This window comes from Neltuma alba, unplaced genomic scaffold (assembly GCF_004799145.2).
Source record: "Neltuma alba isolate B1F8T4 unplaced genomic scaffold, ASM479914v2 tig00003079_pilon, whole genome shotgun sequence".
NCBI lineage: Eukaryota > Viridiplantae > Streptophyta > Magnoliopsida > Fabales > Fabaceae > Neltuma > Neltuma alba.
The window spans coordinates 51,009-75,222 of record NW_021633132.1 but is presented as its reverse complement, the minus strand read 5'-3'; positions in this window follow the sequence as shown (position 1 = coordinate 75,222).

Sequence of the window (24,214 nt, the reverse complement as noted above, 5' to 3'; positions counted from 1 at the left end):
AAGACAGAATGTTGTTAATTTAGAATAGAAATGTATTAATTATGAAATGGAAAATGTTAACTTTCAAGGTTGTATTGTAATCAAGTTTTATTCAATGTCTCACTGCAAGCGTGTTATGCAAATATAAAGCTATTAATTTACAATTAAAACTTGTTAACTACATAATTGAATCCGTTAATTTTTAAGATTGTATTGTGATCAAGTTTTATTATAAGTGTGTTATAGGAATATAAAGTTGTTAATTTACAATTAAAACGTATTAATTGTAAATTGGAACATGTTAACTTTCAAGATTATACTGTGATCAAGTTTTATTCAAAAACTTATCACAAGTATTTTAGGGAGATAAAAAGTTGTTAATTTAGAATTAAAATGTGTCAACAGTGAAATAGAACATGTTAATTTTGAAGATTATATTGTGATCAAATTTTATTAAAAAAATTGTTGCAAGTGTATTATAAAGACATAAAGCTATTAATTTAGAACTAAAACTTGTTAAAATTTTTTAATTTTTAAAGCTATACTGTAATAAAATTTTATTATTAACTTTCTATAAGTGTATTATAGAGATAGAAAGTTGTTAATTTAGAATTGAAATGTGTTGATTATAAAATGAAATATGCTAATTTAGAATTCTCTTTTAGTTTCTAATAAAAAAGTATTAGAGTCATTTCATAAAATTTTAAAATTCCTCTTTAGGTCATGTTTCTTGATCATAGGTTTGACAAATTTAGTGACCTAAATAAGGATTTAGCTCATTTAACTGTCTTTTTAAGAAAAATTCCTTTTATAATATTTGTATTTCTTATTTATGCATAATATATTATAAAAAATTATCGCCTATTATATTTTAATTTTGCAAAAAAATTTGGTTCAATTCTCTAGCCACATATGACCTTGTATCCTTTTTTGGTTCATGTGGATTTATGCTCAAATGCTATTAAATGCTAATATTTTAAAAATATGATACATGATCATGTGTGATTAGAGAATTTGATTAAATGGATATAAGAAACTTGATGTAAGTAGTGTATTTTAATTTTAATAATAAATATTAAAAAAGATTTATATATTTATATTATAATTTTTTGTGATGAAATTAGTCACATAATTGTTCCATTGCTAATGCTATCGCAAAATATTTGTGATGGGAGTTAGTGATGAATCAACGACATAAATTATGAATGAAAAAATCACATCAAAAATTTCAGTTACTAATCTTTTTACAACAGAAGTAGGGACGGAATTTAATGGCGAAATAAAGTTCTATCTCTAATTTGTCGTTATATTAGTGACAGAAATTTTTTGTCACTCAAGTCAATTTTATTTTGTCACTATTTTTTTTTGGGTAGTGAATGCTGCATTTTCTTGTTGTTGTTTCCTATACTTCTCTTAAAATGAGGTTACTTCTAGCTAATTTGTTTTAGTCCTAATCTCAAGTCATTAATTTGATCACTTTATCTGCAGATACATCACTTTCACTCAAATTAATTTAACTAACTTATAATCTGACATAATTAGTTTTAGTTCTGAATATATATATATATATTTTTGCCAACTAGCTAGTTCTAAACATATTGGATTATAATAATAATAAGAATATATTGGATTTGTATGTGATGTATGTGTACATAAATTCACACACAGAATATAAATACGATCTGACGTAGAGAGAAATATCTTAAAACCAATCCGGTATCCCCTAAATTCACATAAAAAGAGCACAAATATATTTAGAGAGAGAGATTTTTTTGTTCTTCCTACTAATTAGAAGCCTCTTTCGTATGTATAATTAATAGAAATATTTTGAATAAAATACTATAAATTTGGAAGACAAAGTTGATGGAGATTTTATATTTAGAACCAAAATGAATCTTTTACGTAACTCTTATAATTACAACCGAGGTAGTACTTATTTTCGTGTATTTGTTTGGTTTTTGGTCAACACTTTCCTTGTGCCTGCGTGTTTCCATTGTATAAATCTGGATATAGGAAAGTGTTGGTAAAAACAAAAAACAAAAGAAAAGAAAATTACACACAGGTTCCAAGTAACACAATTAATCTAAGATCCCTTAAAACCTCAAAATGAATAGGATGTCCCATGTGACCTGAGAATAATATATTCAAAATAAAAAATTATGTCATTATTCTTGTCCCCAATTGACAATCTCGTGAGCGTCAATTAACAAGTTAATGGGAAGCTATTGACAAGTCAGGAAGTGTTAGTTGATAACTAAATTTATGTGATAATATAAACTGTCACGCCTTACTATCGGATCTACTTCGGATTTAATTAAAATCATTTTAGACCACATTGAATGGTCTTGGGCTCAAAAATTCATGAAAAACGCTGATTTTCGAATTTTTATTGTTTATCAGGTAAAAAAAATCCAGTTTTCTGGCCCAACTTCAAAAATTCATAACTTAATCTAGAAAAATCAAAATGGAGTGGTTCAAAATTATATAAAAAGCTCTTTGAATTCTCTTTCAAGGAAAAATAAGCTTATGAACCAATTCCATTTGAAAAAGCGTCAGGTTTTTGTGAAATTCACCTCTATCCATTTGGCAAAAATCCTTTTTCCAAATTCTGAACATTAATTTTGAAAAATCATTAAAAATTGTGTGGTTGGCCAAATTTAACGTGCTACCTATAAATTTGAAGCTCAGGACGTGAAATTTAAGTATACCAAATTTCGTGTAGGGATTCATTCCATAACTAAATAAAACGTGGTTCTAAACTAACGTCCTGCTTAGGGATTACAGCACCAACCATAGATACTTATACATAACCAAATGTCCACAAAATTTTATGTTATGGTATGACACCATAAATTAGCCTCCAATCTGCAGCTTGCTCTTGGGAGTTTCAGGCCCTAAAATGTTACATTATATTTGGGGGATGAGATTTTGAGAAATCCCAGTAGCGAGATCAATCAACCAAAACATTACATGCATCAATTACAAGCATTTCAACTTTTTGCCATTAATAGGGAACTACTTTACCTCATACATGTAGCACTCTAACAGACAATAGCCAAGGCACATAAAGCAAGGAGTATAGCTACATAATCATCATCATCCTCATCATTTAGTTCAACCACATAATAGCACATGAAATTGCATAGCAATCAATGCACATTCAACATTAAGGTCAATTAAATCTTACTACCTTAATCCAATACTCTTTGATTTTCTTGTTCTCTTATCTTGCTTCCACAAATGCCAAACCCTAACATGGCAATCCAAAAAAATGGCAGGAAGAATCATTAACCATTCCACATAAGAATCAATAACATAACTCAAGAAACTCCTAAACCCCTTAAAGCTTCCATCTTTGTTTCTTGAATTTTTAGAGTGGGTTTCCATAAACCCTAAAAATTCCCTGTTGGCTCATTCCTACATGATTTTTCATGTAGATTCCAAATATCTACTTAGATTTAACAAAATAAATTTCCTTCTTTCAGTTTCAGCTTGGCCGAACCATTAGGGTTCCTTAACCAAAAATTTCAACTTTGATTCTATGGCTTCCAACACTTGTTCTTTAGGTTTACCCTACACTATTTTTCATTTTGAACACAATGGAAGCCTGAAAACTTTGAAAAACTCATCCTAGGGTCCAGATCTAGCTTTGGCTGAAATGAAACTCAAGCAACATGGCAAAGAAAATACTTCAAAATTAACCTACAACCACTTGTAACCACTAGGATCTATCATGCTTTGAAGTGTTCTAACAAGATTGAACCATAAAACTTCCTCCTCTACAATATATATGTTTCGGCCAGCAGCAAAAGAGAAGGGAAACTATAATTTTCAACCATACAACTCAAGCACAAGGTGAAGAACAACTTAAGACTAAAAACTAACCTTGAATCCTTGATTAAGTGACCAAAGTTGATAGATTTTCCTTGGTTCTCCTTCAAAACCCTCTCTTTTCTCTCTTCCTCTCACCTTGGTCGAAATATGATCTGAATATGGGGAAAGAAAAGCTCATTCAATGCATACAAAATATCCCACCAACCATTATTAATGTTATGCCAAGTGTTATAAGCCTACTTAGTCTTAATCCTCTCTCTTAATTAACTTAAATCATAATGTAATTAAACTCCAAAGTCAAGATCCTCTCCATTGGTAGCTTGACACTTGGAAAGCTTTAATTACCATCCATTGAAGGCTTGACAAGTGGCGACTTATGGGCCAAGCAAAGTGCAAGACTCCGATTAACACTTTATCGGTGCACGTCTATTTCGGGTTTAACTTCTTTTCTATAATTACAGTACTCTGGCCTTTGTAATTATTTTCTGTCAGATCCATAAATTATTCTCTTCATTTTTGCCTTCCCAAATTGCCCTCTTTGTCTCAAATTTAATTTCCCAATAATTAAATAAAAAGGAAAACTATTTTCCTTCTCTTTAGCGATTTTTCCTCTTTTCAAAGGAATTGGGAAAAATCTTGGATACTTGGGGGTCTTCTTTTAATTTCATAATCTCTTATAATTTCTTGGGATGTCATAGGAATTTTCTCAGGATTTTATTCTCCTTAAAAATGTTTATTTGGAATTTTCCAAATAAAGGACCTTAAACTAGCTTAAATTGCCCTTAAATTCCTTTGTAATTTCTCTAAGGGTAATTTTTTCATAAAACAAATTTTATAATCCCATATAATTTTCAAGGAATATTGTCCTTATTTTTCCTTAATTTTTTGAGGCTTGGAAATATTTTTTCCATAATTATTCTTGACCAATTTTCCTTAATTAGTCAAACTTTCTATAATTGGCTTGGAAAATTATAATAATTATTTTCTACCAAAATTCTTCTATTTCTCCTTGTCATTTTTGACCCTTAATTATTTAGGAATATTCCTATTCTGTAAATGCCATATTACTGGATGTGATATAAACTCTACGTAAGATTAAATTATAATAAAAGAGCATTATAATACAATCTTTAAGTTGAAATCATGTGTCACCAAAGCATGTACATTAATATTAGATAAAATGATATATTATAATTTTATTGCGAACAACTATTTACAAACTCATGGGTATATATTAATATATGAGTGGGAAGCTATTGACAAGTTAGTAATTATCGGTTGATTAATAAATTTATAGGATAGTATAATCTCCACATAAGATGAAATTAGAAAAAATTCTTCTACTCTTTTGTGATAATTTGATGTTATGTGATGGTTATATTATCTTATAAATTTAATTGTTAACAAACACTCTTTGACTTGTCGGTAGCTTTCCATTGTCTTGTTAATTCGTACCCATAAGTTTGTTAATGGTTGTCCATAACAAAATTATGATATAAACCCATTATTTCATCTGATATTCATGTGCATGCTTTGGTCACACATGTTTTGACCTTAAAAATTATTATATAATACTCCTGTAATAATTTGATCTCATGTAAAGATTATATTATTTCATTAATTTAGTTGTCAATTGACACCCTTTGACTTATCAATAGCTTCTCATTGACTTGTTAATCCATGCCTATAAGCTTGTCAGTTGGGATAGGGACAATGATGTAATTTTTTATGTAGAATATATTACTCTCAAATCCCATAGAACCTCTTATTTATTTTGAGATTTCTAAAGATCTTAGATTAATAAATTATGTTGTTTAGGAACTGTGTGAAATTAAAAAAAAAAAAAAAGGTTTCTCGCAAAGTAGCCTTGCTGGGTGCAATTTAAATTCAAATTTAACATTTTCTTGTTCCATACTTGTATTCGCAAAACTTGTCTAAACATTTGGTTCGATCTTTGGTTCATAGCATTTATTTATTTGATTTTTTTATACGCATTTGTTTATTTGTAGACGGGCCGAAGAGTTATTATCGCGTAACCCAAATAAATCATGAGAGCCTGCGAGCACATTGCATGCACAAACCCACATACTCCACATAGGATTTATTTGAATTAGCACTAGAAAAAATAACTTACTTTTAATTTGATTTTTAGAAAAATCAGATTGGATAAAAGTTAAATTGGGTAATGTGATTTATGTTTGAATTGACTTTTATAAAAGTTAGTTTTTAAAGTAGAAAAGTTGCTTGGATTATAATTGAATAAGTAAGTTTAGTTTGTAGAATGACCAAAATGAGTATGATTTTTTATTAAATAATTAAAAATAATTAAAAATATGAATTTACAAAATATAATAATTTTAAATTGTTATTATAATAAGAAGAAATTATATTTAATGAATGAAATAAATTTAAATTAGAAATCGTAATAATGGGAAAATTTTTAAACCAAATAATATTATATAATTAATTGGACGATATACTATGTATGATTTATGTATAGATAAGATGAAAAATAATAAAGTAGTAAAATGAATTTTATTAAATAATATTATCCCCGGTCCTTAATATAAAAATTATTTAGAAATTTAATTTGGTTACAAATATAAGATCTTAATATATTTGTCTTCAATATTTATCTATTTTGCCCCTAACTAATCCTTATGCTATAGTGATTATACATGTTAATAAGTTTTCATTAAGAGGTAGCTTTCAATGCACATGATTTATGGGACTATTTTATGAAAAATAACATCCATTTATTACATATAATTAATTAAATTAATTTTTTTTAATATTTATAAATTAGTTATATTTTGTACTAGGAAGAGTATAAGTCTAAGTTTGAATATAAGTAAGATAGTATAATGTGATTTAAGATAAATTCTTTTAAAGGAGTGTGGGATGCAACTTTTTTTTTTTTTCCATCTTCTCTCTACTTTTCAAAAGTGATAACCTCTAAATTTTTGCTTCTGACTTACGGTAGCTTTTCATCCAAAAGTTAACTTGTTTTAACGCCATTACAAACAGTCAATCTGCTCCGTCATGCGTTTTGACTCAATAAGTTACTTTTGTTCCATGGAAACGCTAAAGCAAACAGAAACAAGCCCATAGTAGGCATGGGTGAGCATGTAAGAGGTTCTTTTCTTTTTTGTTTTTTTTTCATAAACACTTTAATCATCAAGCATCCCTAGCGTGCATCTACTAATTATGGAGTCGAAGACTGTTTGGTCTAGATGCGCCCTTAATGGCACCAGGTTTGGGGTTTGATTTCCACTCATATTAATCAGGCTCTATGCTTGTCGTCCAAATCCACAAAAAAGAGAGCTACAAACTATGGAGTGAAAAAGCTTAAACTGCTGAAAACCAACTACCAACAGTAGAACCTTTCACAAGAGTTTTTTTAATAATACTGAAGACTTTACTAATCAAAATATCCAACTAGTACTATCCTCCTTCATCAAGATCTACCCCTCTCGGGAAAGGTGGAGATTGATCAAGGGAACAAAAACTAGCTTTCATGTCATGAGAAGCTCTTGCCAACTTATCAGCAGAGGAATTGTTCACTCTATCACTATGTAAAGTAAGAACTTGCTATTCTCTATGGACACTACTCCTAACATCATCAACCAAGTTCCTAAAAGGATGATCACTATCGCATCCTCTAAAACAGAAATTAATTGCCTCAATACAATCAGAGTACACTACAATATTCTTCAGCCTTTTTCCAACAAATACTGAGACCATTAATGATACCAATCAGCTTAGCAATGGGCTGAAGGAACCGATGAAAGTTTGCACATGAATCCACCAATCCATCTGTTTTCCTCGTCATTTATAACACCCCCAAAAGCACTTCTTCCATTAGTAAGTACCGAGCCATCAGCCATCAATTTGACACGACTTGTTGGGAGAGTAAATAGAATAGGATTCTTCGAAGAGCCCTCTCTACAGAAGCTGCATTGTTCAACTAGGTCTTTATCCTAACAAGATCTTAAAAAGGTATCCTGTGCAGTAGACTGATTATTTCCACTGAATGATCAAACAATTTGTTGCATCTAGCCACCCAAATATGCCAACAAAGACAACCAAAAAGAACATTCCAACTGATTTTCTTTGCGTTGTTGTTTCCCACTTCATGAGATAGATTCCATCTAAGCCACTCAATGCCCTGTAAGGAGAAGGTCAGCCAAAAAGTGGGGTCAATGATAGACTGCCATCCGAGTCTCGCGTTTCTCTAAGCAAATGCATTGAATCCTCGTCAGTCATGTATTCAAAAGGACAGTTAGCGTTGTTTGAAATGCACCTTCTCTTGCGTAGCTCAGTTGTATGTGCCTGTCATGTGCAAAGAACCAGATGAAATTTTTGATTTTCTCTGGGATCTTCCACTTCCATACCATCTTCCAAATGTTATCTATCTCTGTCCTTGTACCTGCAGTCAGAAAATTATAAGCAAATTTAACTGAAAACACACTGTTAGTGGATAGTTTCTAAAGAAATTTATCCTCTCCTCTCCTCACTAGTAGGTATGCACACACGATACGATTTACCATATCATTTGAAAACCAATGCTGAAGCTTCGCAATGTTTTGGTTACCATTAAGGTCAATACAATCCCTAACTTTTTCCTTCCTGTTAATGTAACCTTCCCATCCAGGAATAAGATCAATGAGGGTACAATTCATGTTTGACCAATTTTCGAACCAAAAAGAGGTTGAGAGACCATGCCTAACTTTCTTGCCAAGTCCTACCTTAAATTGATTCCACACTTCACAAATGCCCTTCCATGACCGTGAAGCCAATAAATTAAAAATATGGTATGCAGATCCGAATCGGACCAGCCGGTTCAGCCTACAAATCAGTGAATCGGCCAGGTAACAAGTTTAATTGACTATGCAAATCAAAGTCACATTGGCTCGGTTAAACTGGACTAACTCGAGATCAACCTAATTAACCCGCCTGAGTTGGTGGGTTCACCTGCTTTCTTTTTTTTTTGAAAAAAATTATTTTGAGCTAAAAACTTTTTCTTCTCTTTTAAGCTATTGATAATGATTAGTTTAGTGATTAATAGATTATAAGGGGGAATATTTTGCTATCATATATCTATTTTGATAGTTTGCTAGAGTTACTAGATTAATGTATGGTGATTTTTTTTAATATGATACTCTACTATGACGTCAACTTGTCAAATAAATTGTAAGTATATAATTATTTTATTTGTAATTCAAAGTAATGAACCAATATTTAGTTCTTAGATGATATGATAAAAATTTAAATTATTTTTTAATTTTTTTATTTCTCACCGGTTTGATCCCCAGGTTGACTCCAGTTTAACCTATTAACTCTTGACTCACTATCTTGATCGGTTAACTGACCCATCTGGTTTTCAGTACCTTGATTAAAAACCAGACTGGACCAAATGGTTGGACCGGTTCTGTTGGTGATCGGAGCCACTTTAAGCCACGATTTGGACCAAAACCCAGCATTAAACTGAGAACCAAAGTGGTTTTGCAAAAATCAGATAGCCTGAATCTGTTATGCACTATGGAGTTGTGGGTTGAAAAAAAAACTAGATCTGACTTGAGACCAAACAAACCAAAGAAGAAGAAAGGAGGTTAGAGAAATGGAAGAACATAGCATTAAAGGAGGGGGGAAAAACAACCTCAAAATACTCAGATCCTCCAAGATTGCAAGCTGTGATGGCCATGAACGAGAAAAATGAAAGCTGCGATGGCTTGAGAGTTGAAGCATTGACATTTGACAAGGAAATGGTCGCCTAAATGTCTGGTGGTATGAAATTGCTAAGAGAGAAAAGTTGCTTTGACTACTGTAAAGTAATAAAAGTAAATAACCTTCATCTAATGCCTGCCATTGTCACACATGTCTATCAAGGGGTCATTTTAATATAAAGTTATATATATTTAGTATATTACTTTCTAAGTTTTGTGATTTGAGATATATTAATATTATGTGAGCTTGCTAACTCATTATAAAATTGAGATTTTTAAGTTTTTTGTTAACTTGTTTAAGAATTTTACATTTTATTTCTTATACCTATGTTTTCATATAGGTATACAATATTAATTTTATTTAATTATTATGTCATTGCTCTCATCGGTTTAATATTTGATTCGATTTTTAAAACATTATGTGAAGCATTTCTTTTACTTACTTCAAGTTTATCCAAGTTATTGCACTTGTTCTTTGATCTTAAAACTTTTACCTAGAGAGATTCATTATCTGTGAGCAGTTTCCAACAAAGCTTAAATATGAAAGAGTAATTATGCCTTCTTAAATTTCTGATCCCTAGTCCTCCTGTCTTCCTGTCCAGGTTAACTTGATCCCAGGAAATAAGATGTACCTTCTAAAAATTTTGGTCTTCCCCCCACTAAAAAACTTCTGATTTGCTTTTACAACTCATTCACAAGGTGTTTCGGCAACAGCATGGATTGCAGGTGATAAAAGGGAATGCTATTCAGCACCGATTTGATCAACGTGGCACTTCCTGCTAGGGCAAGGGATCCCTTTTTCCATTTTGACAACTTAATACCGGTGTGCTCCAAGATGGGTGCAAACATGAATAATGAAGCTCTATTGTGCAAGAGGGGGATTCCCAAGTATTTTCCCAAGTCCCCAGTAAGACTAACCCCCATTCTGTTGCTCAGTTCTTGGGCTCTAGAGAAGTGAACATTCTTGGAAAAGTAGATTTTGGTTTTATTTGAATTCATATTTTCTCCAAAAGCAACACAAAACTTATTTATACAACTGATCATCTCATCTACCTGGCTGGTCAAAACTTCCCAGAAAGAAATAAAAACTAAATCATTAGCAAAGAACAGATGGGATGTTGGAGGACCCCTTGCATTAAGATGCATAGGAGTCCAACTACATTCATTAATAGAGTCACTGATGATATGATGAAGCTATTCCATACAAAGAATGAAAATATGAGGAGAGATGGGGTCTCTTTACCAAATGCCCTTGGATGGGTGGAAATCCTCTAAAGCCTCGCCATTCCAAAGAACTGTGAAAATAGAAGAAGTGATGCATTCCATGATGATGTTGGATAAAGATTCTTCTAAGCCTGCCTCTCTAATAGTATTATCAATGAAAGACCATTCCAGATAGTGATAACTCTTTTCCAAGTCAACTTTCATAGCCATCCACCCTTCCTGTCCAGTCTTAGATCTCATAGATAAAGCTATGCCAATGGTTATTTGGTTCAGTTTTAGTCTAGAAACTGAAATAACCAATCACCGAATTACAATATTTTTAAGCACCAAACCTAACTGAACCTCTATCACTAACCAAATAGAAACCTAATCGAAATATTTCGGTTCGGTTCAGTTGGTTCATTCAGTTAATGCTACTAACTTTTTCCCCTGTTTAAACCCGCCATAAAATCCCAAGTGTGAGGGAGATGAGGAGATATGCATAGCCACAGTAGCAGAGATTGTAGAGAAGAGCAGAAGCATCAATATGAAGATGAAATGGAGAAGAAAAGTGGAGATGAAGCATCAAGTAGACACCGCAAAGAATAAGAGCAAAAGCATCAATATATTGTTTTTGAAGAGAGAGAGAGAGGGGTGCTATTGTGTCATTAATGAAGAGTAAGAGACTGTGAGGGAGAGGGCAACAATGAAGAGTAAAGGAGTGTGAGGGAGACGGCATTCTACCTAAGATCGATGAGTGAGAAGATGATGGTATTGTTTTTGAAATTGAGAGGACGCTGGGAGGAGGCTGCGGTAGGAGAGAATGAGAGATGATGAGCTATCTTACATTAGCTTAGGGTTTGAGATATATTGGGTTGGGTTAAGAAGCATCCCTTGGGCCTGTTAGTTGATGGCTAACTTAGTTTCATATTATATATAATATTATATACCTTGGCAAAAAAAAAAAAAGCATGCACACATATATTTCGGTTTTTTGGTTTAAAACCAAATTTTTTTTAATAAATCGAACCGAAAACTGAACACTGAAATTTAATAAATAAAAACTGAAACCGAAACCTAACACCATAACTGAATGGAAAAACCAAAAATACATTCAGTTCAGTCCGGTTATTGGTTTTGGTTTGGTTTTGCTCACTCTTACTCATGGAATGGATAACTTCTTATGCTATAATAATTTGTCACTGCTCTGTTTGCCTACAATAGAACTGGATTGGTGGTTTCCTATGATTTTTGGGATAATGCTCTTCAATTTTTTACTAATCAACTTAGTCACAATTTTATAACTCACATTACATAGGGAAATGGGGCAGAAGTCTTTTATGGTACTTAGGCAACCAGCTTTTGGAATAAGTACCTGATTTGTCTGGTTTACCGAATGCATTTGCTCAGGCTCCCCAAACATACCCTTAACAATTTCATAGATTGAATCCCTTGTAACATTCCACGTTTCCTGATAGAAGAACGCTTGAATACCATCTGGCATTGGCGCTTTGAAGCCCCCCAAATTGAACACTGCACCTTTAATCTCCTCAGTAGTGATCCCAACTGAGAGAATTATTTTATCATTTTCACACAAAGGAGAAAAACCACTGCAATTTACCACTGTATGAGTAGAAGATTGCTCTCGGCTAAACAGCTTTTTGTAATGGTCTAGAGCTAAAAACTTCAACCCTTGTTGGTCAAAAATCCAAACGCCCTGCTCGCTCTGAAGGCCCTCTATTTGATTTTTCCTTCTTTTAATGATTATAGAATCATGGAAGAATTTTGTATTTTTATCACACCATCTAAGCCAATTGCATCTAGCCCTTTGAAACCACATTAGTTCTTCTTGGTTGAGAACTTTATTGTACTCCTTCCACAACTGTTTTTCTGTTTGTAGAAGATATTGGCTATCCCTATGCCCTCTGGCTCTTTCCACTCTCGTTATTCTGTTCAAATAGTATACTTCCTAGGGATATTGCCAAGTCGGTTTCTACTCCAATTCTCGGCTTCCTGCGTGAAGACTTGGATTTTTTCTTTCCAGGACCCTTCACTCCAACTAATTTGAACTACATCAAGAAAATCTTCTTCAAGGAACCACGCTGCTTGGCATTTGAAAGAATATTTGGCCCGTCATTGTTCAATGGAGGTAGAGGAACTAATAAGAGGCCTATGATCAGGCCCCAACTTGCACAAGTGGAAGAGTTTGCAGAAAGGGAATAAATCATTCCAACTATTATTCACAAAAGCCTGGTCAATTTTTTCCTTCATAAGATTGCGTTCCCAAGTGTATTTCTCCCCTACTGCATCCATAACCATTAAGTTAGTATCGTCAATGCACTCATTAAAGTGTCTCATAGCTCTGAAATTAGGTTGGGCTGCTCCAATTTTATCATTAGCTGAAAGATAAGCATTAAAATCACCGGCAAGTAATTACGGCTCATTAATCTGATCACTCAACTTGGACAAGTCATTCCAGAGATCCTTCCTTTTAGTAACACAAGGTTCAGCATAAATATTAGTAAACAGAAAGTTGAGATCGTTACTGCTCTCATGAACTCTGATATGGAAGTACTGGGTGGATGAACAGGTATACTGCACAGAAAACTCATTTTCATTCCATAAAGCCCAAATGTCTCTAGCATGACCGGTTGATTCGACCCTTGTCCAATTACTAAACCTAAGTTTGCTTACCACTTTAGAAGCTTTATCCCCACTCACTCGGGTCTCCAAAACAACTATAAGACCCTTTTGCAAGATTTTAATGACTATGAATTTAAAAAATATTCTTTTGAATTTATTGATTTATTGATAAAATTTCAATCGAATTTATTGAAGTAACAACCTTCCTATTCCTAGATAGATCCATGGCAAGCCTTAGCTAATTGATTCTTGTTGTTCATAAATAGTCTAACAATTTGATTGCCATAACATGCTTGACGAATTCTTGTCTTTTATATCTATTAATTATTCCTTCTTGTTGCTTATATTTAGGGCAAAAAATAGTATTAATTAGCACTACCTCCGCTCCTTAATATAAGAATTTATTAATTTTTATTTTAATCCTAAATATACGACCCCAATCCACTTTGTCTCTCATATTTATGTATTTTTTTCAAAGTAATCCTTCTAATAATGGTAGTTCTAGCTTATACACTTGATTAGTAAGGATATTTTAGAAAAGACAATACATATTTATTACAAATAACTAACTTAACTTGTTTCTTTAATTTCTTCAAATTAGTCAACTAGCTCTTATAATTAGGACCGAAGGTAATATTTGATTAAAAATGATTAAAGACTTGTTTTTAATACTATTTTGTTTTCATCAAAATATATTATTCAATTCCTTCAGCTAAGTAAGGAAAGTCTAGACTTCCTACGAGTTAAGCCATAGCCCAGACTTCCCAACAAAGTATATCATTAGTCTTTCCAGTAAGGTTAAAAATATAAAGAACGTGGAGTTCAAAGTTTTTATAAATGGATCCCCTACCTTGCCATCTCTTTTCGCTACAAAAAAACAACTATTACCGACAGAATTAGCGATGGTAATTATTTCGGAACTAATTTTTGATGGATTATTGATAAAAATTCTGTCGCTAAATTTAGTAATGGAATTCGCTAAATTTAGTAATGGAATTAGCAAAGGAATTTTTTTCTGTCAGAAATTAGCCACGGAATTACAACGGAATTTTTTTCATTAGAAATTTCCGTTACTAATTCTGTGGCTAAAATTTTATAATTAAAATTAGCCACGGAATTTTTTTCATCGGAAATTTTTGTTGCTAATTCTGTGGCTAAAATTTTATAATTAAAATTGGCCACATAATTTTTTTTGTCAGAAATTTTCGTCACTAATTTCGTAGCTAAAATTTTATAATTAAAATTTGTGACAAAATAATTTTCCGTCGCTAATTTAGTAACAGAATTAGCGACAGAAAATTATTCCATTGCTAAAATTTTATAATTAAAATTCATCATGGAATTTTTTTGGTCGGAAATTTCCATCGCTAATTCTGTGGCTAAAATTTTATAATTAAAATTTCCGATGGAATAATTTTCTGTCGCGAATTTTGTGACTAAAATTTTATAATTAAAATTATTTAATTTTTTTATATAGAATAATCTATTAGATTTTATTATGGTAGCCATTTTTTGAATAAAAAGATTTTTTTACTGATTATAAAATGATTTTTATCAAATATATAAAACAAATATAGATAATATAATATAATATAATATAATATAATAAATATATAATTAAATTATATATCTTCTGAATGTTAAATAAAAAAATTAAATTTAAAAAATATATTAATGAAAAAATTATTTAAGATTTAAAATTCCAAATTAGTGTCATTAGAAATTAATATGATATTAAAAATATTTTTTTAAAAATAAAGCATTATAAAATAAATAGTAAAATAAATATCTAAAAATTATTTTGTTACAAAAATAGTTATGATTAAAATTATCATATAGTTTATTTTTAGTTTCTAATAATATATATGTGTATATATAACTGTTTGTGTAAGAGAATATTATATATATTTAATTTTACATAATAAGTCAGTAAGTTTATTGCAGCTTAACTGGTGAAGCCGTGCGTGTGTACAAATGAGGTCATTGATTCGAGCCGTGAAGAAGTCACTTTGAGGAGAAATTATATGGTGGCGGCATGTGGCGATATAAGGTGGCATGTGAGATGGCGACATGTGGCAATGGAGGTGAGGTGGCAGGTGGTAGAGGTGCCATGTGGCATTTTAATTTTTTAAAAAAAATATGTTAATTGGTGACAGAATTAGCGACGGAAATTATCCATGGCTAATTAAGGACGGGAATTCTGTCGGTAATTAGAGACGGAAAAATTCCATCGCTAATTCTACCAGTAATTAGCCACGGAATTTCAATTCTGTCAGTAATTAGCGACGAAATTGAAATTCTGTCGCTAATCCAATTAGTGACAGAAGAATTAGCGGCAAAATAAATTCTGTTGCTAATATGATTCTGTCACTATTCCGTTACTAAATTCCATCGCTAATCACATGTTTTTTTGGTAATGGTTGATTCGCATCCTGATACTCAGATAAAAAGATGCCGCTAATTGCTTAATAGATGGTGTGGAAAAATTTAAAAACTAGAAGCACTGTATAATGTTGTTGCATCAAGATTCCAAGGAACCAAAAGAAAAACGGTGTCAAAAAGGTTGAAGCAGAATTTTATACTATAACAATGAGTAATCCACCACCATTAACTTTTGATTCTTAATCCCAAAGCTACTACTCTTTCTCTTTTTATACTACCTCCGATCCTTAATATAAAACTCAGTTAATTAATTTGAGGACATTAAAGAGGTTACCAAATTACTTAATTATAACATATATTATATTATTTCTTTAAAATACTTATGTGTATCATTATATTATTTGTCAGTTTATAAATGAGAGAAATTTGTTTTGATAAAAATGATAAATATAAATATTTTAAAGTAATTTTGTAACTTTCTTAATCCCCAAAATTGGTTAGTTGAGCCTTATATTAAAAATTGAAGGTAGTATAATATTTAGAGAAGGAAGTTGTCTCTCCAACATTATGACCAAAGTGAAAACATGAGCAGTCAGATGTTGCTAGTGGAAACAGTTTTGCAAGCTGTGTCCAGCAATATCTATTTTAATGTATTGTATATTTCTGTAAGTTAAAAATCTATAATCCATTAAAATGCAATAATTTTAAAAATTATAAAGAACATAAAACATAACTTATATTTTTTAATATGTTGGCAAAAAAATATATTTTTCAATATAATTTATATAACGCTTTATGTTAAAAATTTGATAAAAAATTTATGGATCTTCAAAGTAGTTCCTTAATTATGTCCAAATTGAATAATATTTTGTATAAATCATTTTCCTCTTATGCAACTTAATTTTCTTTTTGTATATGCGCAAGTTTTTTTTTTAAACATTAAAAACATATTGCTTTGATGAAAGGGTTTGTTTTTTTAATTTATTTTTTTTTCTGGTAGATGAGCCAAATGATTATTATTACCTCCTATCCTTAATGTAAGAGCTAATTGACTAATTTGAATAGATTATAAAAATTAGTTAAGTTAGTTATTTATAATAAATAGTTTTTTTAAACTATCTTTGTTAATTAAGTGTATTAGCTAGAATTACAATTATAAAAAGACTATCTTAACAAAAATAGATAAACATAAGAAATAAAATAAATTATGATTTTATATTTAAAATTAAAATAAAAATCAAATTAGTTTTATATTAAGAAGAGGAGAGAGTACGATGTAAACTAAACAAACCGTGAAATCTTATGAAACAGTAGATATCATGACGCATATCAAGCAATGCCCCAGACCCATGAAATACATTGGACGAGGGGTCCACACCCACGTGCCCCACATATGAGGGTGTAAATGTCACAGGCTTTTTTGTTTCCTATTTTTTTTTGAGCTAGTTAAAGGGTTAATTAGTTTTAGTCTTAATTATAAGATCACTTTATCTCTCATGTATATTACTTTCGCTCAATTAATTTACCTAACTTATAAGCTGGATAACCATTTGTAGTCTTAAACATGATCTGACATAGAAAGAAATATTTTAAAACGAATCCAGTATCCTCTAAATTCACATAAAAAAAGAGCACAATATGGTTAGAGATTTTTCCTTAATTAGAAGCCTCCTTGATATGTGCAATTAATGGAAATATTTGAGTTAAAATACTATAAATTTGAAAGACAATAAATTGAGATTTTATATTTAGGGTCAAAGTAACCCTATCTAGTTCTTATAATTAGAACTGTGGTATTTAGTTTCGTGTATTTTTTTCGTTTTTGTCAACGCTATCCTTGCGTCTGTATGTTAATATTTAGTCCGTTGCACAAAACAAGATATAGGAAAATGTTGGTGACAAAAAATCTCGCAGAGTAGTGTTGCTGAAGTTTGCAATTTAATTTCGAATTTAATTTAGGCCCACTCATGATTCCATTCCATTCCCTCCATTTTGGGCTTCTTTCCTAGGCAAGCAAACGGCACCTAATCAATCCATTATTAATTATATCCCGTAAAAAAAAAAAAACCTAATCAATCCATTATTAATTATATCCTGCAAAAAAAAATTATTAACTATATCCATCCTGCCTCATGGTCAAAGTAAATCTATATCTATCATCAATAAACACAATGTTAGTTACTGCAACGTGCTTCCTGCTTCACCCGGCTTTCCATTTTAGACGTTCTGAGAGCCTGCCCACTAAGATATTGGTGAAAATGCATTAAATCAAATAATGTTAACTAAAGTATATGTTTTATATCTATATCAAGTTTCATTTCATCCCCTTATATTTGTAAAGTGCATTTTAATCCTTCAATGTTAACACAGTTAGTTTCATTCAAAGGAAAATACTTATTCATTAAACTTTCGAGTGATGACTGGACAATTAAATGTTGACAAAGCATATTTTAATTTTTAATATTTTTATTTTGACAAAAAAGTAATATTTTAAAATTTAAATTAAAAATAAAACAAATAAAAACACAAATCTGGTTTAAATTAAAAATAAACTAGGCAAAAAATGTAATAATTTTATGTTAAAAAATAAGATTTTATGTTTTTATCTGGTTTTTTTAATTTAAATATAAAAATTAACTTTTTGCCAGTATAAAAATATTGAAATGCAAGAGTATTTTATTGCACAATCATTGCTTAAATTTCATTAATAAACATTTTCCGTTTAGTAAAACTGTCGGTGTTAATGTTAAAGAATTAGAAATATACTTTATAAATTTAAGGGACAAAATGAAACTTAGCATAAATATAAAGGATTAAATGTTTACTTAACAAAAAATATTTATTTATTCGTAGATGGGCCGAAGAATTATTATTGCGTAACCCAAATGAACCATGAGAGCGGTGAACACATCGCATGCACAAACATGCCACCATTCCCGATATTTATAAAGTATATTTATAAACTTTTTACACTAATTCAGTGTTTGGCTTGATAGAAGGAATGAGAGGAGAGAGATTTTAATAAAGGAGAGGGGAGGGAAAGAAATAAGAGGGTAGCTACAGAGGGGACTAGGGAAGGGTATGGCACGCGAGGGGAAGGAAGGGATTTTAATGAAGGGGAGAGGAGGGGAGAAATTTTAATGATAGCTTGTTTGATTTGTAAAGAAAAGAGAGGGGAGCTAATTGAAAATTGACTATTTTAATGTTATAAAATTAAAAATGAATTTTTTCACTTTTCCATTTTGTCAAGATATAAATATGTATAATATAATTGACCAACTTTGACTTGCCATAATACAAATTATTTATGACTACTTATTATTTGAACAATAATTAAAAAATAACAAGAATTATAATATTTTTAATTGAACTAACCTTCTTGAAAAACAAATTAAAAAAATGGATTGAACTTATCTTCCAATATATATTGCAATCAAAATAAACATCTACATTTCCAAAATAAAAAGATCCATGTGAAAAAAATTCACAAGCAAATATATCATCCACATTAAAAAAGAATTCAAATACCGAAAATATGATATAAGAATACTCCTAATGAGAACATGAAGAAGATCCATAATTATTGCTTTACGTGCTAGAGGTGGGCATTGAACAACTAATCTCAACTTGTCAACATCACTCATAAGATACTTATAAATTCAAGGTTTTTTATCATCATCAAATCAACGTTCACTTATCAAATGCCAAATCTCTTCACCTGACATGGGTGGAATTTTGTGGATAAAACTCTCTCTTTTTATAACATTTGACTCATGTAATAAATCATTTCCTTGTTTCAAAATGTCATGAATTAAATCATGACCTCGAGCTAATGCTTCATTACCTTCTCTAATTGCCATCGCTATGTCAAATACCACGCTCTTCACTATGTTGAGATTAGTCTCCTTATCTTGAGCATGCTCTTTCCTTCTCCTTTTACCACAATCACTAGTTGCTCCTTGTGGTTGTTTAGAAGGTAAGGAATTTTCTTTATCGGTATCACCATCACTTAAAATCTCAACACCATCTAGTGTGTACTCCTTTTGTGAGATAAGTTGATCCAAGTTATTGATAGTTTTATAATCTGCTTCCATAGGAGATGAATGGCGTCGTTTTTGCTTCTACTTTGCTGTTAGGGACTCTTCTCTACTAGCTCTATCAGCTCTATATAAGATTATCATCTTATTGTAATTAGAAAACAGAGTATTTCGCCAAATTGTAGCCTCTGGTTTAGACTAAGACAATACATAGACATATTAAAAAAAACACACAATTTAAGTTCCACAAAAAAAAAAACCATGTATAAAATGTTAAAATCATACCTGAATTAGAGCCTCCCAAACTGAAGGCTCAACATCCCATAATTGAGTTGATGGATCCCAAGCAAAACTACTCAAACCATTTTTAAATATATCATAAACTTCTAAAAAGTTTCTTTTCAACGTCTTCCAACGATTTTTTATTTTATTTTGTCCTTGTCAACCTTCCTGCCAAATTGTGCACTCAACATGTAACATACTGTTTAAAAAAAAAAAAGATATCAATTAAGTAAAATAATATAATAATATTATTTTATTATTAAGAAAAAAAAATAGATACCCAGCTTTCCACCGAATTCGGTGGAAAGCCTGGGCATCATTTAATGAAACAAAGAATAAGGGGGGGGGAGGTGTTAATGGCCGAAGAAAAAAAGGGGGAGTAGCAGATGGACATAGAAAATTGGGTAAGGGGCGGTGGAAAAATTTGAAACGTGAAGGTATTATATATATCATCATCCCCCAGTTATCTCCTTCAAGTAAGAGCAAGAGAGTGCGGGAGAAAAAGAGAGAGAGCAAAAGAAAAGAGAAGAGAGAGAGAAGCATAGAGAAAAAGAGAGAGAGAGCCGAGTTGCAGAGTACCTGACGGTTTTGGAGATCATTTAGGTATACAAAACTACTTCTTGTTATCATATTTTCTTTATGAATATTTCCTATATATTTATAGCTTTATATTATTAGTATCATTATCATGTTTAGAGAAAATTTTACCGTTTGAGTATAGAGTAAATATGGAGTTTTGACAATATATGACCGTAGAAATTTAAAGATCCATTATTAAGGAATTTTAATCGGTTTATTTTTGTTTAATGATTATTTTGAGAATTTTAAACTAAGATTTTAGTTGAAAAGTTTGTTATTTAGACTTGTAATACGTTTTTACCGATTAAATTTGAGTTAAATAATTTATTTGAGTTATTTAATATATTATTGATGTTTTAATCGGTTTAAATATTGAATAAGTTAAATATATATTTTTGAAATAATTTTTGAAGGCTTGAAAAATTATAAATTGAGAATTTTGTAAAAGTAAATAAAGCTACAGTTTGTTTATAATTAAAAATATATATATATATACTTTTGTTAGATTTAAATAGCCTTATATGTAAATTATTTTTCAAAATAATATCTATTATAAATGCCTAGATTTGGGAGAGTTAATATATTTATGTAATTTTGGTTTAGAGGGTAGTCTTAGAATTTTAGAGTAGCTTTAGAGTAGTTTTGAGTCTATATTAATAAATATTTATGTGCAATTTTGTAGACTTAAGAATTTTGGAGTAATCTTTGTGTGAACATTTGTAAGCTAAAGAGTACCAGGTAACTCTGAAAATTCTTTCTTGTACATGTGAATTGTGTATGATTGTATTATGAATTTACTATATTTTTATATATTGAAATATAATATTGTGATTTTTCAAATGAATGTTTTGGTATGTTATTTGATTTTGTTAAGATTTATTGCTATTAATTATGATTAATAATTAAATATATTGATGGCTATGGAATTGTCATGAGTTGTTATTAAATGGTATATAAGTTTTATTACTATCTTATTTTTAATATATTTGAGGACGTATTCATGATGTAATATTATTGGCATCTGACATGCATTGTTGGGCTAAGGATAGAAGGAGATTGCATGGATATAAAATTACCACGTGGTATGCCATCACTCGGTGCACAGTGGATGGCACTTGTCAGGGCCCCTTCTTCCATGTTTTCCTTTGGCCGGGAATTCATTGGAGCTGTGGGACATGTGACACCTCCCTATTCACAAAGGAGGGGAGCCATATTCCGAGCTTGAGCTCTATATCTTTGGCCAGATATATCTCTAGTGTCGGTGAGCTTGGAATAATTCAGTAAAAATGGATTAGTTCCTATCGGACTATGTGTTAGCCTATGGCTCCAGTCAGCGGTATAAGGGTGGATGGTGATATAAGGGAGGCAGCATATTGCATTATTTTTGGATATATTGAAAAGAGAAAAAGGAAAATTTAATTGAATGTTTTAAACTCGTGATTTTTAATATATGCATATATACAGACATATAAACAGATTTTTGGTTTATCATATATGATTTGCTTGTATAGGTTAGAATTTCAGTAGTTACTGAGACGTTTGATCTCACCCCCCCTATATTAACAATTTTCAAGCGAAGGATCTAGTAGAAATCAAGGGAAGGCACTAGCGGAATGAGCCGTGAAGGCTTTTGTGCTTCTCAAGCACATGCTATGTTATATTTTTATTTGCCATGACTATAAGACTTTAATAGTTTATGTGGTTAAGCTATTTTAGAAATGTTTTGAAATTTTGACTTAATTGCAGTTAAAAATATGTATGGACTTTTAAATTAAATATTTATGGTGTATATTGATATAATTATGTGAGGTGTTACACAACACTTGGACAATGTTTTCATAAGCTGTAGTGGTAAATGTCCCATTAACTTTTTGACCATGTTCGTACTCATACATGAAAGCATCAATAAGGGCATCATCCATAGCCCTTGTCTAATTAAGCAACTCCTTGCCATTGTTTGATCTTGTTGCCATTTTATAGGCATGCTTATTATATAGCATAATAAAATTTCAATTGAAAAAAAAAATAGAGATAAGTCTAGACTCAATCAAATTAATATTATAAATCATTTCAACAATAACAAATATAAGTACTAAAAAATGAAACTCAATGAAATTAATACCATAAAATGTTCTAATAATACCAAATATAAGTACTAAAAATGAAAATCAATCAAATTAATATTATAAATAGTTCTAGCAATAATAAATATAAGTACTAAAAATGAATCTTGATTAAATATATCAATTAATCAATGAGCCTGAGGTTGAGCTTGATAAGCTATCCACATTTGATTGGCTATGTTTTCTCTAACAAGCTTGCCTTGAGCAGCTTCCGCACCCTCATTATTTGGAGCACAACTGTCATCATTTTTATTTGAATTTGCAAGTTCCTCATCAACTTCCCTAATAAGATCTTCATCAAGTTTTGTAGTCATCAAGTAATTATGAAGAACGCAACATGCAAGTATTACTAATGTTTGAGCTTTGACCCCATAAGTAGGCTATGATGAGCTAGATAAAATTTGAAATCATTATTTCAATACTCCAAATGCTCTTTCAATTGCATTTCGTAATAATGCATGCTTTAGATTAAATAATTTCTTGTGATTTTGAGGTGGATTTCTTGAATATTCTTTTAAATAATATCTAACCTCTTTATAAGGTCTGATAAGTCCACTTGTTAACGTGAAACCGGCATCCATAAGGCAATATTTTCCTATAACGAATGAAAATAGTCAATATGAATGTGCGACAATAACTTGATTTGGATTAATTTTAAAAATTACTCAAACAAATACCTTGGGGGATTTTAAGCCTATCTTCTCGAGTCAATGCATTCTTTAAAATTCTTGAGTCAAATGTTGTGCCTTCCCACCCTGGGAGCATATAAGTAAGCCTAAGATCAAATAAGCATGCTGCTAAAATATTTTATGTTGGGTACTCCTTCTTACCACGATATCGAGGGACATCTGCTGGAGATACTTTAACATGTATATGTGTCCTATCTATTGCACCAATGCAATCTTTGAAAAAAGGGAAGAATTTACCCTTATTACGAATCTCAAGAGGCATTAAAGAACCATTAGGTTGTATTAGAAATTTTTCTTCTAGTTCAATAATAGCATCTAATACTTTATAGAGATGACGACTAATTGTCTCACTAGACCTTTGAAAAATAAATTTAACTACATGATTTTTTGCTTTGTGTGCCAAAATATAAAGAGTCTTAGCTACTTGTTCTTCCACATTTGCATATCGTGCAACTCGTAAGCCTTCTTCTCTCTCTCACATGCTACATAATTTTAAAAAGGTTTTAGGACCCATTCGAATCATGTCTCGACCAATACCATTTCTACTATTGGTTATTCAAGCTATCACTTCTTCATGTACTCTTTCTCTTCTTGAACTCATATTATAACATATTTTTTCATTATTGCACATATGAGTTGCGTAGTACTATATAATAGCACAAATGACCTGAACTATAGCTCTTTGACGCAATTCCAAATATTGACGAACTAACATAAAGTATTGAATCAGCATTTGG